Genomic DNA, 20,802 nt, shown 5'->3' with positions numbered 1-20,802 from the left:
GTACGTGTGCAGCTGTTCTGCAGATCTGGAATGGCAATAGCTGTATCTGTTTGACACTTAAAACTAATTGTCATTAACCACTGCTAGTCTAATTTATGCAGTGATTATGAGAAATAAAATGGGTTTTACTGTTTAAAGACAAAAGTATTCAGACAAAAGTATTCCTTTTAGTGTAGCATTCTGTGTAACATGAACTACAAAATAACCTGTAGCAGTATAGTGGACTTGCACTTCATAATGGTTTTAGGACGTAAGGAGTGTATTGTTCAATATAATTCTGTCAGCAAAGGCTTTGTCTTTCCTGACTTACCCTGGTGCTAGATCAATACACTAGCAACTATTCTGTTATTTTTCTAGAAGTAGATGGTGCATCCAGTCCATGTGATGGAAACCAAGTGCCCAGTTAGAAAGAAACTGTTTTTTGTTTTTTTTTTCCTTCAATTGTTTCTGTGCTGCTTTGTAGAAAGCAGGCAAGAAAAGCGCTTTTAAAATAGGAAATTATATTTCCATTGAATATAACTTAGATTACTTAATAATGAAGCCAAAGGGTCTTCCAAGTTTGGAACATTTTAATGTACTCGTGTTGCCAGGAAATGTACTTCTAGCAAAATACTTGTTAGAAGATAATTACAAGACAATTTTTAGTAATTTGAAACATGAGTTACAATTAGATTTTTGTCCTGAGCACAGAAAGACACCCTCATGGAAGAAGATATGTAGTACTTAATAGTAATTTTGAAAATAAAATCATATATAATTTATATTTTGTTGGCATAGAAACATATTTTGTTTGTTGCTCCTCAGTTGGATAGCAACAATGATGCAAGTGAAAGTTGGAAAAGGAGTACTCATGCAGGAGTTCAGAATGCTACAATTATTTTATTTCCTGTACAGAAATGGGTTGGTCCAATGCAGCCTCACTGGAGTTAGAAACAGAGCTTCACTTTTAGGGAAACTCTGTACTCAAATTAGGAAGGGTGGACTGCCTGAATTTAATCCTGTGAAGTATGGACTAAGTAAGCCCTTCTCTGACAAAGCACTGAAACCTACACTGACCCTCAAGTAGGTCAGTAGTTCCAACTTCCATCCCTAATGATGACGTACATTATGAGTTCATTGCACGCAGCGATAGGTCCAAGTAAGTCCAATGAAACTGTTCAGCGGCTTAACTGCATTACTGGATCTTTCCTGGACGAAGCCCTCCCACAGTGTGGTCTGCTTCCATTTCCTTGAATGCTGAGCATATGACACAAAGTACCTCTGCCATATGCAGGTGCTTACCTCAGCCACACTGTCACAGGTTGTATATTCTTGATTGATTTGTACCTCTCTGAGGGCAGAAGGGGAAAGTGAAAAGTGGAAATTGGTTAAGGAGTAAAGCATGTGTATGGAACAGCAGGAGGAGACTGCTACTTCTTGTGCCTTGTTCAGTATATTTTAGCAGCCAAAAATCTGAAATGCTGAAAATCGGTGAAAACTCCCACTAAAATTACTGAAGCCAGACAAAGTTATGATATAAAAAATATGAAACTTAAAGGTTGCTGTTGTGAATAGTGGGTTTTTTTGTTTTTTGTTTTTTTTTTTTTTAACAGAAGAATGCTGTCAGTCCTGTCTGTGATAGTGGTAGAAAATGTGGAGATAAAAGGAATTTGATATTCTTGATAGTGATGATGGTGTCCATTTGACTTGGTGCTATTATGCTTTATAAACAGATTAATTACTTGACTACTTGACAAATGTAGGCATCTTGTCCAGTTTAGACACCCTAAGTTGTTTCAGACCTCTGTGAAGCTGGCAAACGGGATCTAAGGAGAACCTGAACACTTCTAGAAAGGCAGCTGAAGAGGAGGTAGCATATTCTATTAGGTAATATTTGTACTACAGCTCTACATAAAAGCCTTTAAGAGGACTTGAATCTGTTCTCCAAAACCATGTTATGATTTCTGATGTGTTATGATGTATATGGGAAGACAATCCCAAATATGACCTTACTATCAGAATTTAGGGAGGTCCATTCTTGATGCCTGTGTACCAGGAGAATCTTTGTATTTCTTCCTGTGCTAACTGGTGACTGCCTTTGAGTTACTTGAAGATGTTAATCAACAGCTTAAGAATATTTCTAATCCTTAGAAGTTTAATACACATTTTAAAACAGAGCTGTGTACACTCTCCAAGCCCACTAGAAATAAAATGCAATTGCAGATAGTGCTTGAGTTGGTGCTTTAGTTTTAGTTAGTACTTTAGTTTTAAAATAAAAATATGTTAAGGAAAAGTTTGTTTTTCTTCTTTACTGGATAATAGATACCCCCACCATCTCTGGGTAATTAGGCTGTTAGCCAGTGGACTGTCAATTGCATGGAAAGGTGAAATGCTGACAATATCAGTGAATTAACCTACTGAACAGATGTTTTACACAGCTGTTATCCCACCCACTAGTTTTATGGGTTCCTGGGTGTCCGTCTTTTGTGGAGTTTGTAAGAATAAGCGCTGTTCTAAACTTCCATATTGGGACTTCAGTCTGTCTGTACAGCAAGAAGATGTTACTCTATTCCACCATTAACCTGTTAAAGACTAATCGTAGATCAATATCACTATTGTGTAGGTTAAAATAGTAAGATTAGTAGACTATTTGCTAGCAGCAGTGAAAACACAGATGCAGCAATAACAATATAACCAAGTTCATTGTATGACTTTCCATGACTGGTTTAGCCTTCAACAGAGTTAGTCAGTAGATGAAAATAAATGTATACGTTAAACACTAAGTAATAATCTAATAGGCCTGTCAAATGATTACTGTAAGATATAAATAACTTCTATGATTTTTGAGTCGAGAAGAGAATAGCATGATCTATGTGGTTGACAATCTGATTGGATGATGAGAATCAGCTGATGGATGAGAATTCGAAGTACTTTCCGGCTGACTAAGAAGAATAGAAGAATCAAAAAGGTGAAACTTTAGGTGGACTCTTATGATTAGACTTTAGGGATTATGTAATTGTTTTAAGAAACCTATATAAGATGTAAAATTAAAAACTTCAAGTTGCCACTCACTGAGATGGTGGCTCAACTCTGAACTGTGATTAAAGCAAACCTAGAGGAACCCATTTGGCTTGTGGTAATTCATTAAGAAACCATTTCCACATAACACAATTCAGTTCTTAGTGTATATCTGTAACTGCTTTTCATATAGATGAATCTTTGTAGGAGCAGCTCAAGTGGACCTGATGGCTGAACTTAGTACTGAAATAGTCAGATTATAGTGGTTCTTAATATAAATGAAATTATGTTCTGCTTCCTGAATCTTAATACAGGATCAGTGATTTTCAACTCCCATGATTTTGCCTGGGTGCCTTGTCTTTTTCTTCTCTTTTTTTGCACAGCCAGCCAGATGAGATGGATATCCTGTAATACAAAGCTACTTGAAGCCTTCTATCTGCAGCAGTAGCAGAACATGTTGGTGTCACTGTTTTCTTACCACTCAGTTCCTTCTTTGGTCTTTTTGGTGACAGAAATATTCCAAAGAGCACTTGGTGTTTTTTGAAAATAGTTCAGTGACCATAAGACCTGAGAAACAAGGATGATTTTCCTCAGTCTTCTCCTCTGTTCTTCTGTGTCTCATGTTGGGGAGGGTTATTTTTCTTTTTGCTCCATGTTTCACTACATAGTGTGTGACAGGGAGGTGCAGGGTCACCTAACCAAAACTAGCTATCTGAGAAACATTGTCAATGAGATGCGATGATGCAACTGAGTTTTCCAGGAAAACAGAGTTGTGGAAAATGAAGCAATGAACTACCTTTTTTGTGTATAAAGTCTCTGAAAAGTCTTATGTGGACTGTAAGACATTTGTCACTACTCTTGTGTTCATTTATATCAACATCTCATTATTATATATATCCCACTGGAATTTTAGTCGTTTCTTTTGTTGGAAGTGTGACCATTTTCCTCTAATTAAAATAAGTAGAAACAAAGGACATATTTTTCTACATATTTTTTTTAATGCTACCCCACAAAGCTAAATGATGAAACTCTTAGTCAGAGAAACTGGGATTTTGTCTCTTCAATGAAATATGCTTAGATACATACAGTAATCAAACAGATATTAATAATCACAAGAGATATGAAGTATAGCATAGGTTACTTTTTGTAGAAACTAGAGAGGGAAAATATCTTTTTATATGGATTTGTTTTGTCTTTGCTGTTTCACAAAGACAGTTGGACTGGGCATCCCAGTGCTATGGTTTTACAACCCATCAATACAAAGTGCTAAAACTTGAGCCTGTTAAAACACCATACTCCTGTAATTCACTCTAGCTGTTAAATGGGAAGGACATTTTCAACGAAGTGTTGAGTGTCAATGGCCTATGAGATCTGGCAGTTGGTTAGTGGCACTTAATTCTTAAATAGTAGAGGTTTGTGCTTTGATGCCTCTGACCTATGCTGGGATCTGTAGCATTAACTCAGAGAGTGGTTATGATATCAAAATAAGCTTTTTAGAGCTTTCCAATGATAGTTGGACTACTTTATTCCAATGATAGGGGGAATTTCAAAAGTAATTTAAAATTTTCTTGATTTAAACCACTCTCAAAGCAGATTAATTAGGAGGCAGTTAAAAAAGTTCACTCTACTAGTTGAGTTTGGTGTAATAGTGGTAACGCTAATAGAATATGATTATTTTTTTCCCCACATACTCCATTTGAATGTGTCTGAATAAATGGCTCTGCTTATCTGTAATCAGTTGCCTATTGTTGAAGAACAAGTTTGTATCTAATTGATGTTATCACTTACATTTCAGTATGTATTGAATGAAAGAAGTGCCAATACTTGTACATCTGTCTAGTTGCATGTGTAAAATTGCAGCTCAAAGCACTGGAGTTTCCACTCTGCTTTCTATAACTCAAAAGTAACAAAGGCATATCGCATGCTAAAATACAGAGGAAATATACAAAAAAAGTATTTTGTGATCAAAAAAAAGCTCCAGTTACTCAAGTTCTGTTTGCTATTGCTGAAAAACTACTTATGATTTGTTAGGATTCAGCATGTGAGAAACTACAGATAAATTACTAGCTCTGAGTTGTTAGGCTATTAAGTTGTTTCCCTGTGTACTGGAAAACTCTTAATAATTACGTTGTATTGGTAGTGCTTGCCCTTCATACAAGTTGGTAGGATTGTCAAGGGAAGCATATTCCAGCCTAGCAGTTGACTTGATCCTATTACCTCTATTTCTAGATACATCCTCTCTCTGCACAGACAGTATATGTTTCTCTTGCTCAAATGTGATAATTGGCATTTATTGACATTGTAATGAGATGTACATTTAATGTATCACTTAATGAAGAGGGATAAAAGCAGCATTGTGTCTTGGGGCAGCATTTTGCTGCAGCAAACAAGCTTTTCTAAGGAAGCATTGCTTGCAGCACACGAGGTGTATGTAACTTAGGTGCTATAGCTTCTCTTTTGCATGATCTTGTGCTAGACAGACTTGGGGCATAATGTATGAGGCAGCTTGCTGGACTTGGAAAAAGAGATGCGCCATGGAACTATGCTCTTCTGGACATGTGGATGCCACAGGGTTGTTGGAGGTCGACTGAATAAACCTGATACAGTGTCTGTCTGAGACCTGGGAGGTGTGTACTTCTTGCTCTAAATTACTGTGTATTTAACAGTTGGCTTGTTTCACCTGAGGCATGGCTATATTTCTGTAGGAAGGAGAAGTTAAATGACAGATAACAGATAAAAAAGAGCAAGGAGGAAAGCAGGGGAGAAAGGAAAGTGAAAAAAGAGCAAATGAAAGAAGAAAAATATTGAAGAAAGAAAAAGGATAAGATAAAGTTGCATTTTTTAAAGATGAATGATGCTGCATTCAGTGTTATGAAACAGAAATAAACTCAAATAATGAACATAATAGTAAGACCAAAAGATACGGTGGTATTTCTTTTTTGAAGCACTCCCATCTTCTGACTCTGGAAAATGAAGATATTAATTCTTGTCTCCTTAAGATGCCTTTAAAATGATATGTCTTTGTTGTCATCAAAGTATGATGCTCTGTAAAAATGATGTTAAACACTTCTTACAGAAAATGTACTGTAACCAAATCAGTTCAAACAGACATATGAAAGGGAACTATGGAGTATAGTTTGCTTACCAAGATAGAAACTGCATTTCGAAGTACTTTCAAATTAGGTGAACTGTTGTTTCTCTTTGCAAACATATTAATACTCTGAACCCAAAAGTTACCACCATGCAGATCTATGTAATCTCTTACTGTCTCACAGAAGACTAGTGAGCACAGTAAGCACAACAGGGACTTCCTTCAAAATGGTGAATAATTAGATGGTGTTTATTAAGTAAATACTTAGCTGTCATACTTGCATAGATTTTTCTTTCTTGTATGTTTCTGCTATGGCTGTGTTAGGAAACTAATGAGGCGAAGAACTGTTCTCTGGCCATGAGGCTGGCTAGAGTGGTCTGGCTACATGCAGATGTTAAACTGTCTTTGCAATGGTTGCATCCAAACTGCCTGGTTGGAATTTGCTTCTGGACTGAACTAGCTAAGTGCCTGAGAGGGTACAAGCTGACCTTGGCCACAAGTGCCCCGGCATCCTTCTGGTAGCATGAAAGAGATGTGGTGGAGTACCACTGCCTGGGCCATGCCCAGGCATAACAGCTGGTACTGGGCACTACATCCATGACTTGTTAAAGTGTTTTTCCATCTTAACCTAAACAATCTTATTGCAACAATCCTAATATTCATGGATTTGAAGCAGAAATAAGATATTAAGTTATCTTTGGAGGTCACAGTCTGCTCTAATTACATTAAAAGAAATCTGATGTCCGCTTGCTATCACAGTAGTAACTCTGGTATTATGGAAACTGGAATTTGGAACGTTATGTTTGGATACAAAAAATATGTGGAATTGGTGGAACATACTGGGACACCATACTCCCAAATGAATTATAAGAGGTTTACCAAACAAGTACAAACTTGCTCACAAAATAAATCTCTAGCTGGCAGTTCCTTACTGTTACAATTATTGGCCTGTTAATAATAGCCTGGTACAGAAAAGGCTAGCAAATATTAATAATAAACCTCCAGAGGCCTAACACACTCTTCTTGGGAATAGCTTGGCTATTAATGCGGTTTATAGACTTTATAGCAATAGAATCACTTTGCATTAATCCAGTGCCAAAGTGCTTTCCCCAAACCCTTCTTATGACCCCTATGAAGTATTTGCTTTGCTTTTTGCCAGGAAGAAATTTCTTTTCAAATTACTTTGCAGATGCCTGTTCTGAATTTATTGCTGTTCTTCTTGTAATTCAGTTTTATTCTCCTGGGACATGGCCTCATTAACTGGTGCCTGTGGTGGAATATCTGCAAGGTCCTACATACGTTGCTGGAACATAGTTCAATAGGCTATATTATATTATAAAGACACAAGGCACTGTTTTCCAACCCAAGCCTGCAAACAATATGCATACCGATGAAATTACACACAGAAGTATTTACTGGTTAAGGACAAGCAATGTCGTGTTTTGCAGAACTTTGGTTTATAAATTTTCTATTGTTCTGTTGACTGTAGAGTTGAAATGGTAATGGAAAATAGGTTGTAGCTGAGACTATGGTTCTTTTTATTTTAGTTCTTAATGCTGCAAATGTTTAAATTAAGCAGTTCTGTTTTGTTTTTTTAGTTTTCTGTGGGTGTGGTGATTTGGCCCTGGCTGAATGCCAGGTGCCCACCAAAGCAGCATTATCACTCCCCTCCTCAACTACACAGGGGAGAGAAAATACAATGAAAGGCTCATGGGTCGAGATAAGGGCAGCGCTGATCACTCAGCAATTACAGTCACAGGCAAAACAAACTTGACTTGGGGAAAATTAGTTTAATTTATTACCATTCAAATGGTATTATTTTATATATAAATTATATATATTACCCCCCACCCCTCCCTTCTTCCTGGGCTTAACATAATTCCTGATTTCTTTCCCTTCTCCCCCCAAGCAGCACAGGGGGATGGGGAATGGGGGTTCTGGTCAGTTCATCACATGTTATCTCTGCCGCTCCTTCCTCCTCACAGGGAGGACTCCTCACGCTCTCTCTCTGCTCCAGTGTGGGGTCCCTCCCATGGGAAGCAGCTTTCCACAAACTTCTCCAACATGAGTCCTTCCTACAGGCTGCAGTTCTTCACACATTGTGCCAGTCCCTTCCATGGGCTGTGATCTGTCAGGACCAGACTGCTCCAGTGTGGGTCACCAGCAAGGTCACAATTTCTGCCAGCAAACCTGTTCCAGTGTGGGCTTTTCTCTCTGTGGGTCTGCAGGTCCTGACAGCAAACCTGCTTCAGCACAGGCTTCCCGCAGGGTCACAGCCTCTTTCGGTTGTCCACCTGCTCTGGCATGCGGTTGTCCATGGGCTGCAGGTGGCTATCTGCTCCACCGTGGACCTCCATGGGCTGCAAAGGGACAGCCTGCCTCACCATGGTTTTCACTAGAGGCTGGAGTGGCATCTCTGCTCCGGTGCCTGGAACACCTCCTGTTCCTTCTTCACTGACTTTGGTGGCTGTAGAGTTGTTGCTCTCACGTGCTCTTCTCTCCTGCTGGTGCAGATTTATTTTTTTTTTTTTCTTCTTAATATGCTATCACAGAGGTGCTGTTACCCTCGTTGATGGCCTTGGCCAGTGGCCGGTCGGTCTTGGAGCTGGCTGGCATTGGCTGCATTGGACATGGGGGAAGCTTCTACCATCTTTTCACAGAAGCCACTCCTGTAGTCCCCTGCTACCAAAACCTTGCCATGCCAACCCAGTACATTGGAATTTGGAGAGTATGACTAGATGGCATTGTATATGTTATATAATTCCTGTAAAAACGGTAAGATTATCACAGAGTCAGAGTTAGAACGAGGGGCTGGGCTCAGATGATGTTGTATAGCTTTCTCTTAATGTTTGCTACGTACTTTTATCAATGTATTGTTGCGGTGCCTTCATAGAATACAAGTGCATTATTATTGTGCTTTGTGACATGACTTCACGATGTGTGAAGTTCAGTGTTTTTCCTACTTTCTTCAAAGAGTTTTGAGAATAATCTTTGCTTTTGTAATTTTTGTCAGTGTACATGTTACTAGGTATTTACCCTGTTTTAGGGAAGGCAAAGTTCAAACAAAGATCCTGGAATAAATAATGGTCTGTGTGATACTTAGTTTCTGTAGTCCTTCCTTCCAGAGTTTAGCGGTAGTCTCAGGGAAGACTCTTTAACTCTTGTACAGAATATTCTGATTGTTACTTAACACAGTTTCATTTTGAGTAAAGCTTGTCATGGGTGGTTTTCGGGCTTGAGTTTAGGAGGTAATTTTCAGCCCAGAATATTGAGTGCTTTGGAAACAGACCTAACACATTGCTTAAAACTCCTTGAGAAGCCAGTATCAGCATCACCCTCAGGTTCCAATATGCTTTTGTTAAACCTTATGGCTAAAGAGATAAACTTCAGAATTCAGTTCCGAGCTTTCTTTCCTAATCTAGCTATTCTCACTTTACAGTTGAAGAAGCATCTACTGGAGCAAATGGGGAGGAAAAAGCAAAGAAGGGAGGTCCACTACAGCAAGCTATGAATTCAGAGGGAGAGAGACAGAGAGAGGCTGGTTAAAATAGTCTGGAACAGAGATGGCTGATGGAGAGGGTGACGATGTTATGGAAATTTGGATTGGAAGATTTTTCTGATGAGTCATTTGCTTTGGAGTTTGTTGAGGATGTTGCACTTTGACAGTGAGACTGTGTCTGGGAATACCCATATTTCCAAGAGCATGTGGCCGAAACTTGTCTAGTACTCGGGTTTGGGGCTTCTTAGGTTAGATGTGGTGCTTGGAAGTCTGGGTAATGTTTATTGTGTGGATTATTCTATTGCTTTATATTAATAATCTTGTTGTGTTGTGTCTAACTGCCTGCATTTGAATTAGTTGCACACATTCAGTAGCTTTGTGCTATACAGAAAATGCACAGAAACTCTTAACACAATTTATTACATTTTTATTATTTTATTAGATAAGCAGAGCCATTTGTTCAGGCACATTCAATTATTATTACACTTCTGTAAAAAAATGTAGGCAAACACAGTTCACTCCTTGACAACTGCAGGACCATGAATATAATGATATTATGAAGGCAGAATATAGATAAGAGGGGAAGATAGGTCAGTAGTATAGCAGCAGCCATAGACATCAATTATTCTATAGGGACAAGACTGTATTTTTGTAAATAATGTCTTAGACAAGTAGTAGGAAGACTCTTACCTGAATAACTGGAAGTATGAGAAGTGGGTCTTAGCATGTAGCATGACTAGGAAGTGACACGACGTTAATATCATAGCACTCTTTTCCTTCTTGTTTTTCACTGAGTCCACAAGGAATGATGAGGCCAGGCGTTTGCCATGTTTAGCAATTTAGAAGAGAAAGACATGGTAGGGTAGTGGTGACACTCAGGTCTTCAGCAGTGGCACCACTGCTGTAAAAGAGACTTTGACACAGAGCAGTAAAAGGACCCTAGAAAAGTGGTGAAATCTGCTTTTGTCTCTGCTATTCTCCAGAAGTTTGTGGCTTTTAATTCTTTCCAAACACTCAAAAGCTTCTCTAGCAACAACTGCATTGCACTGAAAGACTGCCCTTAGTATGGTCATATGTGTGTACTGCTTCTTGTCTGCCTTTTGACCATACTTCAGCCTTTTAGACTGTGATGTACTCTGTGATGTGCTGTGGGTAGTGTGTTCCAGCCAAGCTCCAGGCCATATATGCTAGCTCACAATATGGAAAGCAGACAGAGGAGGAAGGGGTATTTGCAGAGGTTGTTGAGATGAGCACAAAGTTCAGGTTTTCAAGATTTTTTTTTCCCCTAGATCTTGAGGCAGTTTGCTGTCAGAAGCTGAGGTTTTGACCATGTAATCACGTGGACCTTGAAGTTAAGGTGCTGGGCAGGTTTCTACAATTTCTGTGCCTAAAATCCCATCTTGATAGGAAATTATCTTCTCGGATGGAAATATCAAGGAGATGAATGAGCCAGAAATTGTCTACAGATCCTACTTTATACGTTTCTTACTGTTGCAGATGCAGTGAGGTTTTCCTGAAAAAAAAAACCAACCCAAAACACCCTAAAAAAATTGAGGTACGGTCAAAACAATATTGTTTACAGAGCATTTAAAATCACTTTCACATACATCATGTGTAAACCCATGCATCTGTGATTAAACAAGATCATTGTGTGCAGTAGCTAGAGGATGACTGTTGCTGACTATAACTTGCTTTACACAGATTTTACAGAACTATCAGTCATAATGATCAAACTGTAAAAACAGAAAATATGAGCCACAGCAGAGATCTGAAGGAACAGCCAGAGAAACCATCCTGGATTTCATCAAAAATGAAAAGATTATATGACTTCGAGTCATAGCTTTGGGAGAATGATAGAATTGAAGCTGATAAATGGATTGTGTTCATAATTTTATATTTGGCATGTTTTTGTTTTCAAGGACACTTTACTGTCAAACTTTTTTATTGTTCATTCTCAGTATGGGTTTTGTTTGTTTTTACTGAGACAGACTGTGTATTTATAGCGCAGCAACTCTCCATTCTGTCTGGATAGTTCATGAAGAGGGAGCACGAAAAAAGCATGGCTATGTAGCCAAGCTAGTATTGCGTTATTTGAATGTTTATCTGAATCCACTATCGATCTTCTGGCAGATCTGCCAGTAATTTCTAGTTTTCTCAAGCAAACCTGTCTTTTCCATATAGGGGTGTGTGTATATATATATATAAAAATAATAGGGAGGAGAGCAGGAAGTTTATGAAACTGTTTTCCCTCTTTTTGTGGAAAAAAATAATTAAGTAGTGGATTTGCCTCATGGAGGCTTGTAGGCCCTAGTTTTGTTGTGTGCTTCAAAGGATAGCAGTAGAAGCACCTTAATGCTGTAGTCCTACTTTATGGTGTGAACCCAAGCCACCTCTGTATTGTGTAGATAGAGACAAGGTACCAGAGTGTGGTACAACAAGTAAGAATCTTGTGGACATGATGTTATGTGAGAGGTTTGATAACAGCTGACTTAACTCGGTTCATCTCTGAAACGGGCCTTTAAATACTTGAGGTTTTTTGTGTTCCTCCAATGCTCTCTCCTCTATTTATGTCATAGGAGATCCATCTTTTCCTTTGCTTTGGTTCTCCCTTGTTGCTTTTTTCCTACATCAGAGTGGCAAATGCTTTGGGAAGCAAATGGTATTTAGATTGGCTTATGTCTAGGGTGCACACAGTCAGAAACTACATATTGGATCACTGAATTACTCCTGCAAAGTTAATTTTTGGAGTTGGATAAATTACACAGGTCAGCAAAGACATAAGAATTTGGATTCTCTGCTGTCGTTACTCACATTTTACATCAAAATAAATCCTTGATTTTAATGGAAGTTTTAATATATGTCACAAAACAGGTGGAGGGTTAGATATTACAGATTGAGGATTTGATGACACAAGTAAAAAATAGTATTTCCTTCCTGTGATCTCAAGAACACTGTAAAAAGATTCAATTATTCTTGTTTGCTTACTCTTGCTCTGGTAGTGTGGTGGGATCCTGAGTGTGTGAAATCAAAGGCAGAATTCCTGTGTATTTCAGCAAGGTTAGGATTTCATTCAATATGTTAGGTAGTCGTGGACCTAGTGCTGGTTCTTATGTGGCCCAAAAATGTCAGAGATGTTTTCTGTGAATTACGCCTTCAGTACACAAACAACTCTCAGGAGCTGGAAAGGTTTTAGTTCAAAGCCATGACAATCAGTTTCAGCTAATAAGCTGCCATCCTGGAAACCCCCAAAGCCTTCCAGAATCTGCTTTCTGCAAAGAACACTTTATAGTTTATCTAAGTCATGTTAAGGTAGGTTTTTTATTGTTGTTTTAACATCCCTAAACATACATTTTTATCATTTGGATTTTAAAATGTCTCTCTAGATTTCTAAATTATATATCTAGCATGCCTGAGTTGAATGAACTTTGGAAGTAGGAGAATTTTTTCCACGTAATTTCTTTGATTAGAGTATTATGAAAGCATATGGTAGGTTAATTAAGTTTAACCCAGATATGGAGTAGATGTTAAGTTTTCTTAGTAGTAATATTGCAACTCTTTATGGAAACATAATGGGGAAGATGTCTCTTCCAGTCCAGGAGAAACACTTTTAGAGAGCTTTTAGATATGAAAGACTTTGAGGCCAGTAAAACTCAGGAGGCCAGATGTTCATTTTGCAAAAAGCTGGCCATTCGTGAAAGCCCATATCTCTCACTTCAAAAATGGTAAAATCTCAGTAACCTTTATGTCCCAGTGTACTTGAGCAATAAGATTGGAGTTGTGGGGAAGGTTATATAAATGCACTGCGAATTTACTTAATGCCCTTCTGGTTCTGCAATCCCATTTGCTGGGATGGGAAACACTGTAATCTTCTGCATCTTTCTGTGAGTTTCTCTGCTGACTTGCAGCTTTGTATTACATGAAGCTGTGAGAGTAAGAAGTCTGTGCTTGAGGAGGCTCTTCTCAGAATACGCTTCGATAGCTGTTAGCTGCATTTTGGAGAAAACCTATTAAGTTCTTTCATCTATTCATTTAGTGTTCATTGATCCAGAAAAAAAAACCTTCCTTCTGGGTTCAGGTGTGAAAAAAGAAGTGACTGAATGCGCACGCTTCCATTGACACAGTCACTGGGGACTGTACTGCTGGGCTGAGGTCTTCATTTTATCTGCCAGAGGTCAGAGTTTTAGCAGCTGCCAAGGCAAATTTTGGCTTGCTGCAAATATTGGTGTTTGTGATTCTTTACACTTGAAAGTGTCTGGTTGTATGAAATGGTGAGAACAGCCAGTTGCTTAAGCAGTGTAAAAACTTTTGCATTCCTGTGCTGAGCAGTTCGTATTGTTAATGTAGTTGAAGCATCAGTATGAAATTTGTAGTGTGTTTCTGAGCTGTTTAAAATGCAGAGTAATACACCTAAATTTTACACAACAGTATCTAAAAATAATGTATTCAAATCATAATGGTTTTGCTATAGAAGCACAGGCATAAGAATCTGACAATGAAGGTTTTGTTCTTGGCTTTGCCAGAGGTAGTCTGTGACTTTGGAGATCTTGCCTGACCTTGCCTTTCCAGACATGCATAGGCACCTTGTTCCCATGTTATTTTCATCCCTTTGGAGAATATGATCTTCAGTATCTTTTCCTTCAGTTTGCCTATGTGCAAAATAAGCCTCATATAGAAATATCCCTAACACTCATAAATACTCATGAGGAATTTTTGAAATATTTAAATGAAAGGTGCTATGCAAAATCAAATCAGAATTATATACCCTGAGTGAAAAGAGCTCTGTGAATGTTGGCGCCTGAGCAGAATCATTAATAGTAGAAGGCATCTTAATGCATCAAAAGGTTATTGGGCATTAAAATGCTGAAACTGAAAATAAAAGGAATTGAAATTGGAAACATTCCTAACAGCGAGAAGAATTAATTCTTGGAAGTGGCCTCTAAGAGCTGAGTTGTCTTTCTTAAAATCAAGGCTATCTTTCTGAAATACCTAACTCAAGGAGGAGTTTCAGGCTTGATGCAGAAATCAGAGGTAAATTTCTTTGGTTATGTATGCAGCATGCAGATGGCAGCAATCTTTTCTAGCCTAAAATATCCATGCATGTATATTTTTTGGTGGAACAGTCATATGTTTGTAGCTAAATAGTGCCCTTCTCTAGAGGGATTTAAATTCCGTCAAAGCTATTACTTTGAAATGTATAATGTAAGCTCATTATTTAGACAAACATAATGGCCTAGATGTTTATTTTAGGCAACTCTCTCCAGCTGTATTGATAAATATGAGAGATTGGATGTGGTTCTCCAGCATGCAGCTCCTTGGATGAAATTTAGATTGCACTTGCACGTGTTCAGTGTAGTGAATGGAACAAACATGTCTAAGTAGGAGTAAAATTCTGTGGACACACCATGCCTTTAGTGCATTATTTGTGTGTGGCAAAAGTAGGGTTGGTATTGGTAAGCCTGCCTAACAAAAATCAGTAACTTGGTGTGCATGAGCTGGTATGAGCACCAGGCATGGCTATTACACGTGTGCTCCAGATAAGCTGGTCCAGATGCTTCCATGTAGGACTGGATAATTTACACAAAGCCTGTGAGCTCAGGAGCAGTTGTCATACTACAAGTTGTAAGGAGCAAGGTTTAATCTACAATACTGCATACAAGCAGTTTGGTAATGTTTGTGACGGGTTAAACAAAGAATTGAATTGTCTTACATGGCACACATCACATGACTAGATCATTTCAGCACTTTCTGAACTGTTTCTAAGTTGAAACAACAGTCTTTCTTTTGTCTTCCTTTGCAGTTTATAGGAAAATAAATGTGAATTGCTGTTCTAACTTTGGAGTTGTGGAGGTCTCTTCCAGCCTAAATTATTCTATAGTTCTGTGATGTAAGAATAAATGTTTTTGGTTTGTATGCATGTAAGCATGAATCTGCACACTTCAAGGCCATGTAGTTGGGCAGATACATATAGCTGGAGCCATTGCAGATGTGAAGGAGTCTGTAAGACACCTTTACTGACTGTGGAGATGAGGTCCGCAGTCTGTATGACACTTCTGTGAAGGTTCTGACTTTTGCCCTGTGAAGTTCCCTGCCTGATTTCCTGGTTGTGCATTGGCTCAGCAGTTCACCTGGAAAGCCTGAGCTTTACTTCTCCTGGAAACTGAAGGAACAATAGCCCAAAGGTGGGCACTCCTTTTGTGTCTTAAACCCCCTTATTAGTGGAATATGATTTCTTTCATGCCCAGTGTTGCCTAATATTGCAAGAAGTCCATCAGGGCTACCTTTCCAATGGATTTTTACACATATGGAGCATCATGTGTGGTCTTTGTATTAATTCCGTATTCTGTCTTGACTTCTGACTGTCAGGAGATATCTGCCAGTAAGAGGCAATAGCTAACTGCTTGTCTTGTTTAGAAAACCATACTGGTCAGGGAAACAGTTGGTTACTAGTACTGGGACCATTGCATGACTAACTCGTAGGCTAGCTTTTAATGAAATAAATCTGTGATGAAATCTTTTAAGAGTATATTTTATCATCACAGTACCAAGTGTCAGAGATTTTGGGTGACAAGGTCCTGTATTTTCGTGAAATTTTGGGGACAAGTCTGACTGGGGAGGCAAGGAGACACCCTGTCTGCTGTAGGGCTAGATGGGAAGCTTGCCCTGGAGGGGAGGATGGCACATGCAGGCCAGTCAGTGAGGAGGCTATTTCCTTCCTTGTGGAAATTGCCCTCTGAGTTGGCTAGCACCCTTGATGGCTCTGTGGCTGGAAGAGCAACCAGAAGGAAGAAACGTCACCATAAGAGACTGCCTTTCCTCCTGCTTGTTCTTCTTAGGGGCAGCTTCTGTTGGCAGAGTCATGGTTAGCTTGATCTCCTGGTAAGCCTCATGTGTAGTAGTTGGAGATTCTGGCCAAGGCACTGATGGCAATGGATCATATCTTTGGAAGAGGGGCATTAAGAAATTTGGGGTTTGTTCTTGCTGAGGTATTGTATTGTTCCCATTGGAAGACTTGGGAGAAGGAAGGTTAGTCATGCCAGTTTTTCTGAAACAACAACAAATTAGATGACAACATGGTCTGGATAACTATAAATGAAGTATTATTTTAAAACATATTTAATTCCTCTAGTATCTCATACAGATACTATCTCAAATAAATACTTAGTTTAAAGAGAAATATGTACTTTCTTAAGCGAAATAATGCTTTGGCTATTTTTACAAAGAACGTAAAAAGTACAAATGAAGAATTCATTTGACATGTTTATGGGATAATTAACAGGTTGAAAAAGTTCGCAGCTAGTACTATGAAGGAGAATTACTGTTGCTTGCATATTTTTGCAAGACTAGACCAAAGCATGGGTAATAGCTGTCATTTAATATTCATTCATGTCACAAAGCAACATGTGATGTGGTGGTCTCAAAGAATTGTTGGGAGTTTGCCTGTTAATTTCAGTGGGACCACAATTTCATGTGCCTAATTAAATTTCATGAATGATTTGTTCATTGCAAAATTTTCATTTGCTACCCAGAACTCTCAGGGACATCACCAAAGCCTTTGCATTTGCAAAGAGTCTATGGTCAGCCCAAGGTCTGCTCATGTTAAATCATGAAAATCAAACTTTGTTATTGTTCAGATTCATACGATTGAATATGATTGAACAATTTTTTTTCTGAAATATCTTTCTTTAGAAGAAAAATCATCTGTATCAGAAAAGTTGACAGAATGTTATGTGAAACATTAAAAATTATCCCCATTCTTATTTAGGAGGGTTGGTTAATAATGGAGAACTTAGGTGTTAGCGTGCAAAATCTGTGTTGTATAAAGAGAGGTTTTGTGACCTTTTTTTTCCTTGAAATGGTATTTTGCAATCTGTTGAGCAGAACAGATCATTATTCTTTTTTTGTGTGTATCCTGTTTTTTATGTTATTGCAGTCTTGTAATCACAGAACTGATGTCCCAGTTATACCAACAGTCTGCGTAGTATTTATATGTATGTAAGGAGTTGCAGATTTTCAAATAACCAGTTAAAACAGGGGTCCTCAAACTACAGCCCACGGGCCGGATACAGCCCTCCAGGGTCCTCAATCTGGCCCCCGGTATTTACAGACACCCCCTGCCCCCCCCCTCACTGGGGGTTGGGGGGGGAAACCAAGCAGCTGCAGATAGCTGCTTGCCACTGCATCCGTGCGCCGGCCCCTGGTTAAAAAGTTTGAGGACCCCTGAGTGAAAATATGATCATCATTGCTATGTATTTTTCCCCAATCTTGTTTAGAAGTCAAGAGAACAGGTTTTAAGTGGAGTTTTCACAAAAACATCAGATGCAAGACCACCCTATTTCATGAAAGCCCCAAGCTATTAAATTCTGGCAAAGTTACAAACAAGAATTTACAAAGAAAATAACCAGGCAACTGGTTAAATTGGCGGCATTTTAAATGGACTTTGGAAGAGGAAACCATTTCCTTTGCAATGATACAAAATGTAATGTATTACAGAAAATCAGACAGGAAAGGCCATTGAGAATGTTAATTTCATAATTTATTGTGGTCTGTGGGAGAATCAGCTGGAACTACTAGACCTGATACTGTCAAGCCATCATGTTTCATTCTCATACCCAGCACATAGTTAAAAGACCGGTGCAGTTTTAAGCATTATAAATTGCAGGCTTAGATTATCTTTTAAAGCAAAATACTTGAAAATAATTTAGATCTACAGCTATTTAAGTTGGTTCCAAATTTCACCTTTCTTGCAAACCAAAGGTGCAGAGTGAGGTACAAGAAAAACACTGAGGAAGCACAATATCTTTAGTGGCTATTCTTGAAAACTGTCAGCAGGCAGAAGACGAGAATTGCCAAAGAATGACAGTCTTTCATAATGGTTTCTTCATTATAATGGTCAGGGAAAGGCAGGTGAGTCATACTTTGTATGTTTGTTGGGTTTTGTTGTTTTTTTTTCCAGTGAGCTATGAGAGTTTGATTATGCTCAGTTTGACTTTAACTGCAAAAGCTGTTAATCTGGACTGTATCTAACTGTAGTGATCGTTAACAATGGTTGCATTTTAAATTGGGATGCTCATAGCAGAGAAAGCAGGAGATTTTACAGAGAGGACATCAAGCAGCCTTACTATGGAGACTTCCAAGTTTTTCATAATAGTTTAAAAATAGATATTTGAGGTCTCTTTTTATGTAGGTTTCCTGAATATCTAAGAATTTATGTTTAATGCACATAATTTAAATATTTTGACAATTGTATCCTCTAGTCCTTCACTTATTTGTTAGTGAATTAACAAGGCTTTGCAAAGATATTCTGACTTAATACACTCGCCCAAAATCTGAGTTAATGCCAAATCATTACAAGATAGTAAGTGGTCTGCAGTGGAGCTTCCATGAAGACCTTCCCCTAAAACTGTTCATTTCATATTCAACTTGATCATATGTGTTTATAAGGAATTAACCTCTGTCAATCACACAAAGCCATGCTAATAGATAACTCACTTTGGATGAATGTGGAGAGGGAGAAGCACTGTCTCTCAAAATGTGAGGACAGACAGACATAAGGACTAATTTTCTCTTGAACTTTCTTTAGGAAGCAGCTTCCTCAAACGGCAAACCTTGATACCAGCGCATGAAGGGCAGGGTTATCAGTTTTCAGAGAGCCCTTCAGCTAAACACTAGCAGTTCAAAACAAGATTGGTTGTGTCTACACATTGAAATGTCAGAAATTTTGTTACCTGCTTAACTAGCACCACACCATCTGGAGAAAATAGCACCTCTGCAAAAAGAAATAGAGAAGTGATGTTGCAACAAAGGCAGTAGGATCCACTTCTCTGCTTTCAAGACCCAAGCTAGCACCATTGCACGGTGCTTTGTTTTGGATTTTGTTAATGGTAGCTGAGTTCCGTTTACTGCACTTCGTTGCATGGTGTAAGTATGCCCAGTGGCTGCAATTCTGGCTGATAATGAAAGTAGGAAAGACTCTTTATGGTCTGCTCAAAAGATCCTCTATTCAAAGGCCAGACAATAAAGAGTATCCAATGATTGTTGTAAAACCAAATATTTTGTAATATATGTTAGCTTTACCTGTAAAGCTTCTGGTTTTATCCGAAAGTAATAATTTAGTCACTTTTTTTAATTCATTGCGACTTCCACATTCACTGAATATTACTGTGTTTGTACTGATGTACATGTATACATGTACATTGGTTCGTGTACCCTAAACATAAAGTACATTTTCGTTATTTCCACTTCTGTAAAAGCTATACCACTGCACACTTACAGCATGCATTAGTTCAGTATAGCTTCTTTGTGATTTAAAGGTGCTAATGGTTATGATTTATCTTTACCAAAAAAATTTGTCCAGTGGTGCACTGAGTGAAACTCTTTAAGGTCTTGGAACAAATGAGTGAGTGAAATGAAAGACAAAGAGAAGCAGGGAGGGCTAAGGAGAACAATGAGAATACAAACTGGGCTAGTATTTTCATTAAGTCCTTGTTCTCCCTGTAATGTAATCTCCTTTTACTTGGTCTTATTTGTTTCATGTGGTCTACTTTATACTGCACACATGTAGTGGACTTCAGTGGTTCCTTTGCCTTAAGATTGCTTTGGATGAGGCCTTTACTGTCAGTCTGAAACAGAAAGTGTTTCTGAAGGAGGATAAGGCAGTGGTAGGCATTCACTAGAAATATGGGAGCATCATTCTAATAGCATTTTAGAGTGACTTTGATAAAAAACTAGCACGTGAGTTTTCTTGGTTCCTCTATAGAAGCCAGGGACTAACCAGCCCTACTTCTAGGATCTGAACATGTATGCTAACATACTGACAAGTAATCTACCAGAGACCAGGCTTTGTTTCAAGAGAAGGCTGGGAGCAAGCCAAGATTAGGCTTTTGGTGTACAGAAGCGTATGACAAGCCTAGATTAAGGAGAGATTTAGAGCAAATATTTTTCCCTGTGGTCATACCATACTTAACTGCAGTCAGCTTGCTGAGTATGAAGATAGACTACAGAATGCACCTTTCAATTAATTTTAATATGAGGAAGAACTACTCAGGATAGTTGATGGTGCTGTAATAGAAAGTGAAAATCTAGGGGGAGTTCAAGGGAGCTACAGTAATAGTACATTTGGTAGAAGCATATACACAAATGTGCCTTCAGGAGGGAAGGGCTTATTTTCTGCAGTCACCAGATAAGTGAGGCAAAGGCAATGGGAAGGTCTTTGTCT

The 20,802-nt window shown here is 38.5% G+C and overlaps 1 protein-coding gene across 1 annotated transcript in view; it reads left to right on the top strand.

Moving 5' to 3' along the window:
• Positions 1 to 20,802, top strand: part of TMEM200A (transmembrane protein 200A) — a 59,819-nt gene that overhangs the window by 1,615 nt on the left and 37,402 nt on the right. The window lies entirely within an intron of this gene.

The sequence above is a fragment of the Falco biarmicus genome, chromosome 6 (genome assembly GCF_023638135.1).
Source record: "Falco biarmicus isolate bFalBia1 chromosome 6, bFalBia1.pri, whole genome shotgun sequence".
In the NCBI taxonomy this organism is placed as follows: Eukaryota; Metazoa; Chordata; class Aves; order Falconiformes; family Falconidae; genus Falco; species Falco biarmicus.
This window is presented reverse-complemented; position numbering and strand designations above follow the sequence as displayed.